General features: G+C 39.4%; 1 non-coding gene across 1 annotated transcript; it reads left to right on the forward strand.

The window, feature by feature from the left end:
• The first annotated feature begins 5,196 nt into the window (after positions 1 to 5,196).
• LOC137203084 (U6 spliceosomal RNA) lies at positions 5,197 to 5,303 on the forward strand. Its single transcript, XR_010932911.1, has one exon. It is a non-coding gene; the product is annotated as a U6 spliceosomal RNA (small nuclear RNA).
• The last annotated feature ends 749 nt before the right edge of the window (positions 5,304 to 6,052 follow it).

Here is a 6,052-nt window from a genome sequence, read left to right on the forward strand (position 1 = left end):
GCCATTTACAACAAACCCACAGCCACATAATACTCAATGGTGAAAAGCTGAAAGCCTTCCTGCTAAATTCAGGAACATGGCAAGGATCCCACTTACACCACTTCTATTTCACATAGTATTGGAAGTCCTAGCCACAGCAATCAAACAAGAAAACGAAATAAATGGTATCCAAATTGGAAGGGAAAGGTAAAACTGCCCCTATTTGCAGATAACATAATACTTTATGTAGAGAACCCTAAAGTCTTCATACAAAAACTATTAGAATAAATGAATCTAGCAAGATACAAGATTAATATACAGAAATCTGTTGCATTTCTTTACACTAACAATGAAATATCAGAAAGAGAAAGTAAAAAAAAATACTGTTTAAAATCATATAAAAAAAAAATACTTAGGAATAAACTTAACCAAGGAGATGAAATACATATATACTGAAAACTGTAAAACACTGATAAAAGAAATTGAAGATGATTTAAAGAAATGGAGAGATATACCATGCTCTTCAATTGGAAGAATAAATATCATTAAAATGACCACACTACCCAAAGCATAATGCAATCCCTATCAAAATACCCATGACATTTGTCACAGAACTAGAACAAATAATACTAAAATTTTTATGACATAGAAGACACAGGATTGAGCCCTGAACCAAGATGATGGAGTAGAAGGATGTGCTCTCACTCCCTCTTGTGGGAACACCAGAATCACAACTAACTGCTGAACAATCATCAACAGGAAGACACTGGAACTCACCAAAAAATGTACTCCACATCCAAAGACAAAGGAGAAGCCACAATGAGACGGGAGGAGGGGCACAATCACAATAAAATCAAATCCCATAACTGCTGGGTGGGTGACTCACAAACTGGAGAACACTCATACCACAGAAGTCCACCCACTGGAATGAAGAGTCTGAGCCCCACGTCAGGCTTCCAACCTGGGGGTCTGGCAACAGCAGGAGGAACTCCTAGAGAATCAGACTTTGAAGGCTAGCGGGATTTGATTGCAAGACACTGACAGAACTGGGGGAAACAGAGACTCCACTCTTGGAGGGCACACACAAAGTAGTGTGCGCATCGGGACCCAGGGGAAGGAACTAAACCAGATCAACCTGCTAGTGTCAGAGGGTCTCCTGCAGAGGCGGAGGGGGGGGTGGCTGTGGCTTACCGTGAGGACAAGGACACTGGCAGCAGAGGTTCTGGGAAGTACTTCTTGGAGTGAGTCCTCCCAGAGTCTGCCATTAGCCTCACCAAAGAGCCCAGGTAGGCTCCAGTGTGGGGTCACCTCAGGCCAAACAACCAACAGGGAGGGAACCCAGCCCCACCCATCAGCCATCAAGTGGATTAAAGTTTTACTGAGCTCTGCCCAGCAGAGCAACAGCCAGCTCTACCCACCACCAGTCCCTCCCATCAGGAAGCTTGCACAAGCCTCTTAGATAGCCTCATCCACCAGAGGGCAGGCAGCAGAAGCAAGAATAATGACAATCCTGCAACCTGTGGAAGAAAAACCACTTTCACAGAAAGATAGACAAGATGAAAAGGCAGAGGGCTATGTATCAGATGAAGGAACAAGATAAAAGGCCAGAAAAACAACTAAATGAAGTGGAGATGGCAACCTTCCAGAAAAAGAATTCAGAATAATGATAGTGAAGATGATCCAGACCTCGGAAAAAGAATGAAGGCAAAGATCGAGAAGATGCAATAAATGTTTAACAAAGACCTAGAAGAATTAAAGAACAAACAAACAGAGATGAACAATACAATAACTGAAATGAAAACTCCACTACAAGGAACCAATAGCAGAATAACTGAGGCAGAAGAATGAATAAGTGACTGGAAGACAGAATGGTGGAATTCACTGCTGCATAACAGAATAAAGAAAAAAGAATGAAAAGAAATGAAGACAGCCTAAAAGACCTCTGGGACAACATTAAATGCAACAACATTCGCATTATAGGGGTCCCAGAAGGAGAAGAGAGAGAGAAAGGACCCAAGAAAATATTTGAAGAGATTATAGTCAAAAACTTCCCTAACATGGGAAAGGAAATAGCCACACAAGTGCAGGAAGCACAGAGAGTCCCATACAGGATAAACGCAAGGAGAAACATGCCGAGACACATAGTAATAAATTGGCAAAAATTAAAGACAAAGAAAAATGATTGAAAGCAGCAAGGGAAAAATGACAAATAACATACAAGGGAACTCCCATAAGGTTAACAGCTGATTTCTCAGCAGAAACTCTACAAGCCAGAAGAGAGTGGCATGATATCCTTAAAGTGATGAAAGGGAAGAACCTACAACCAAGATTACTCTACCCGGCAAGGATCTCATTCAGATTCGATGGAGAAGGAGGCAAGGATATACAATGGAGAAAAGACAGTCTATTCAATAAGTGGTGCTGGGAAAACTGGACAGCTACATGTAAACGAATGAAATTAGAACACTCCCTAACACCATACACAAAAATAAACTCAAAATGGATTAGGGACCTAAATGTAAGACTGGACGCTATAAAACTCTCAGTGGAAACCATAGGAAGAACACTCTTTGACATAAATCAGAGCAAGATCTTTTTTGATCCACCTCCTAGAGTAATGGAAATAAAAACAAAAATAAACAAATAGGACCTAATAAAACTTAAAAGCTTTTGCACAGCAAAGGAAACAATAAACAAGACAAAACGACAACCCTCAGAATGGGAGAAAATATTTGCAAATGAATCAACAGACAAAAGATTAATCTCCAAAATATGTAAACAGCTCATGCAGCTCAATATTAAGAAAACAAACAACCCAATCCAAAAATGGGCAGAAGACCTAAATAGACATTTCTCCAAAGAGGACATACAAATGGCCAAGAAGCACATGAAAAGCTGCTCAACATCACTAATTATTAGAGAAATGCAAATCAAAACTACAATGAGATATCACCTCACATCAGTCAGAATAGGCATTATCAGAAAATCTACAAAGAACAAATGCTGGAGAGGGTATGGAGAAAAGGGAACCCTCTTGCACTGTTGGTGGGAATGTAAATTGATAGAGTCACTATGGAGAACATTATGGAGGTTCCTTAGAAAACTAAAAATAAAATTACCATATGATACAGCAATCCCACTACTGGGCATATACCCAGAGAAAACCATAATTCAAAAAGACACATGCACCCCAATGTTAATTGCAGCACTATTTACAATATCCAGGTCATGGAAGCAACCTAAATGCCCATCGCCAGACAAATGGAAGAAGAAGAAGTGGTACATATATACAGTGGAATATTACTCAGCCATAAAAAGGACCAAAATTGGGTCATTTGTTGAGACGTGGATGGATCTAGAGTCTGTCATACAGAGTGATTAAGTCAGAAAGCAAAAAACAAACATCATATACTAACGCATATATGTGGAACCTAGAAAATGGTACAGAAGAATGGGTTTGCAAGGCAGAAATTGAGAAACAGAAGTAGAGAAAAAAACGTATGGACACCAAGCAAGGAAAGTGGCGGGGGGGTGGGGGTGGGGGGGTGATGAATTGGGCGATTGGGATTGACATGTATACACTGATGTGTATAAAATTGATGACTAATAAGAAACTGCTGTTTTAAAAAAAAGAAAATAGGGCTTCCCGGGTGGCGCAGTGGTTGAGAATCTGCCTGCTAATGCAGGGGACACGGGTTCGAGCCCTGGTCTGGGAGGATCCCACATGCCGTGGTGCGACTAGGCCCGTGAGCCACAACTACTGAGCCTGCGCGTCTGGAGTCTGTGCTCCGCAACAAGAGAGGCCGTGATAGTGAGAGGCCCGCGCACCGCGATGAAGAGTGGCTCCCGCTGCTACAACTAGAGAAAGCCCTCGCACAGAAACGAAGACCCAATACAGAAAAAATAAATAAATAAACTCCTACCCCCAACATCTTCAAAAAAAAAAAGAAATAGAAAGTTTCGGAAAAAAAGAAAAAGAAAATAAACTGACATCTATGTTGATAAAAGAAAACAAATGTCAAAAAAAAAAAAAAAGGAGGGCAACCTGACTTTTCCATAAACCTATCACAAACTGTACCATGTGAGATGTACAAAACAAATTGCTCCTGATACCATGTTTCTTCTCCTTTTGGCTTCTTAGTGTTGTGACAATACCAGGGAGATAGACACTAGTGTGACTTTCAGAATCCTATGCAATTTTATTGGCCTCATGTTATCTATATAGATGTTGCTATCACAGAAATAGGTGATATTTAATTAAACCTTAAAGCAAAGTGGAAAAATAAATTAGTAGTATACTCATTTATTTAGATATATGGATCTAATCTGGATGTATATCTAAAAGAGTTGAGGCTATTGCCTCTAAAGAGTGGGTCAGAAATTGCTTTTTTCATTACAAGCCTTCTAGTATATGTATATATATTTTAAACTATGTATGCACATTATTTTAGTTCAATAAACAACGTTAAAACATTAGCATATAATTTTGGGGTGTCCGCAGTGTCTCAAAGCTTATCCATGGCAGGTAAATAAAGAAATCCATTTTGAAGCGCTCTCTGGGCCACGATGAAAAAAAAAAAAAAAGAAGAAGAAGACACAGGATTGCCAAAGCCATCCTGAGGAAAAAGAACAAAGCAGGAGTCATAACCCTCCCAAGCTTCAGACTATACTACAAAGCTACAGTAATCGAAACAGTGTATTTTTGGCACAAAAACAGACATTTAGATCAATGAAAGAGAACAGAGAGCCCTGAAATAACCTTACACACCTACAGTCAGTTAATCTACAACAAAGGAGGCAAGAATATAATGGAAAAGAGACAGTCTCTTTAGCAAATCGTGTTGGGAAAGCTGGCCAGATACATGTAAATCAATGAAATTAGAACAGTCTCTCACACCATATACGAAAACAAACTCAAAATGGTTTAAAGACCTAAATATAAGACATGACACCATAAAACTCCTAGAAGAGAACATAGCCAAAACATTCTCGGACATAAATTGTAGCAACATGTTCTCAGATCAGTCTCCCAAGCAAAAGAAATAAAAGCAAAAATAAACAAATGGGTCCTAATCAAACTTAAAACCTTTTTCTACAAATAACAAATGCTGAAGGGGGTGTGGAGAAAAGGGAACCCTCCTTCACTGTTGGTGAGAATGTAAACTGGTGCAGCCACTATGGAAAAAAGCATGGAGCTTCCTCAAAAAACTAAGAATAGTGCACTCTTCCACAGCACATATACTAAAATTGCAACAATACAGAGAAGATTAGCATGGCCCCTGCACAAGGATGACATGCAAATTCGTGAAGCATTCCACATTTTTAAATGTAAAATAGATAGCTGGTGGGAAGCAGCCACATAGCACAGGGAGATCAGCTCGGTGCTTTGTGACCACCTAGAGGGGTGGGATAGGGAGGGTGGGAGGGAGACAGAAGAGGGAGGAGATATGGGGATATATGTATATGTATAGCTGATTCACTTTGTTATAAAGCAGAAATTAACACACCATTGTAAAGCAATTATACTCCAATAAAGATGTTAAAAGAAAAACAAACCTAAGAATAGAATTGCCATATGATCCAGCAATACCATTCCTGAGCGTATACCCAGACAAAACTCTAATTGAAAAGGTACATGCACCCGTATGTTCATAGCAGTACTATTTACTACAGCCAAGACAGGGAAACAACCAAAATACCCGTGGACAGATTAAAAGAATAAAAATGTGGTACATATAAATGTGGGGGTATATACACACACACACACACACACACACACACACACATACATACACACACATGCACACATATATATATTAGCATGGAATATTACTCAGACATAGAGAAAGAATTAAATAATGCCATTTTCAGCAACATGGACTGACCAAGAGATCATCATACTAAGTGAAGTAAGTCAGAAAGAGAAAGACAAATACCATATGGTATCACTTATATGTGGAATCTAAAATGTGACACAAATGAACACATCTACTAAACAGAAACAGACTCACAGATATAGAGAACAGAATTGTGATTGATAAGGGAGAGGGGAGGTAGGGAAGGGATGGATAGG

This window comes from Pseudorca crassidens, chromosome 11 (assembly GCF_039906515.1).
Source record: "Pseudorca crassidens isolate mPseCra1 chromosome 11, mPseCra1.hap1, whole genome shotgun sequence".
Taxonomy (NCBI): Eukaryota; Metazoa; Chordata; class Mammalia; order Artiodactyla; family Delphinidae; genus Pseudorca; species Pseudorca crassidens.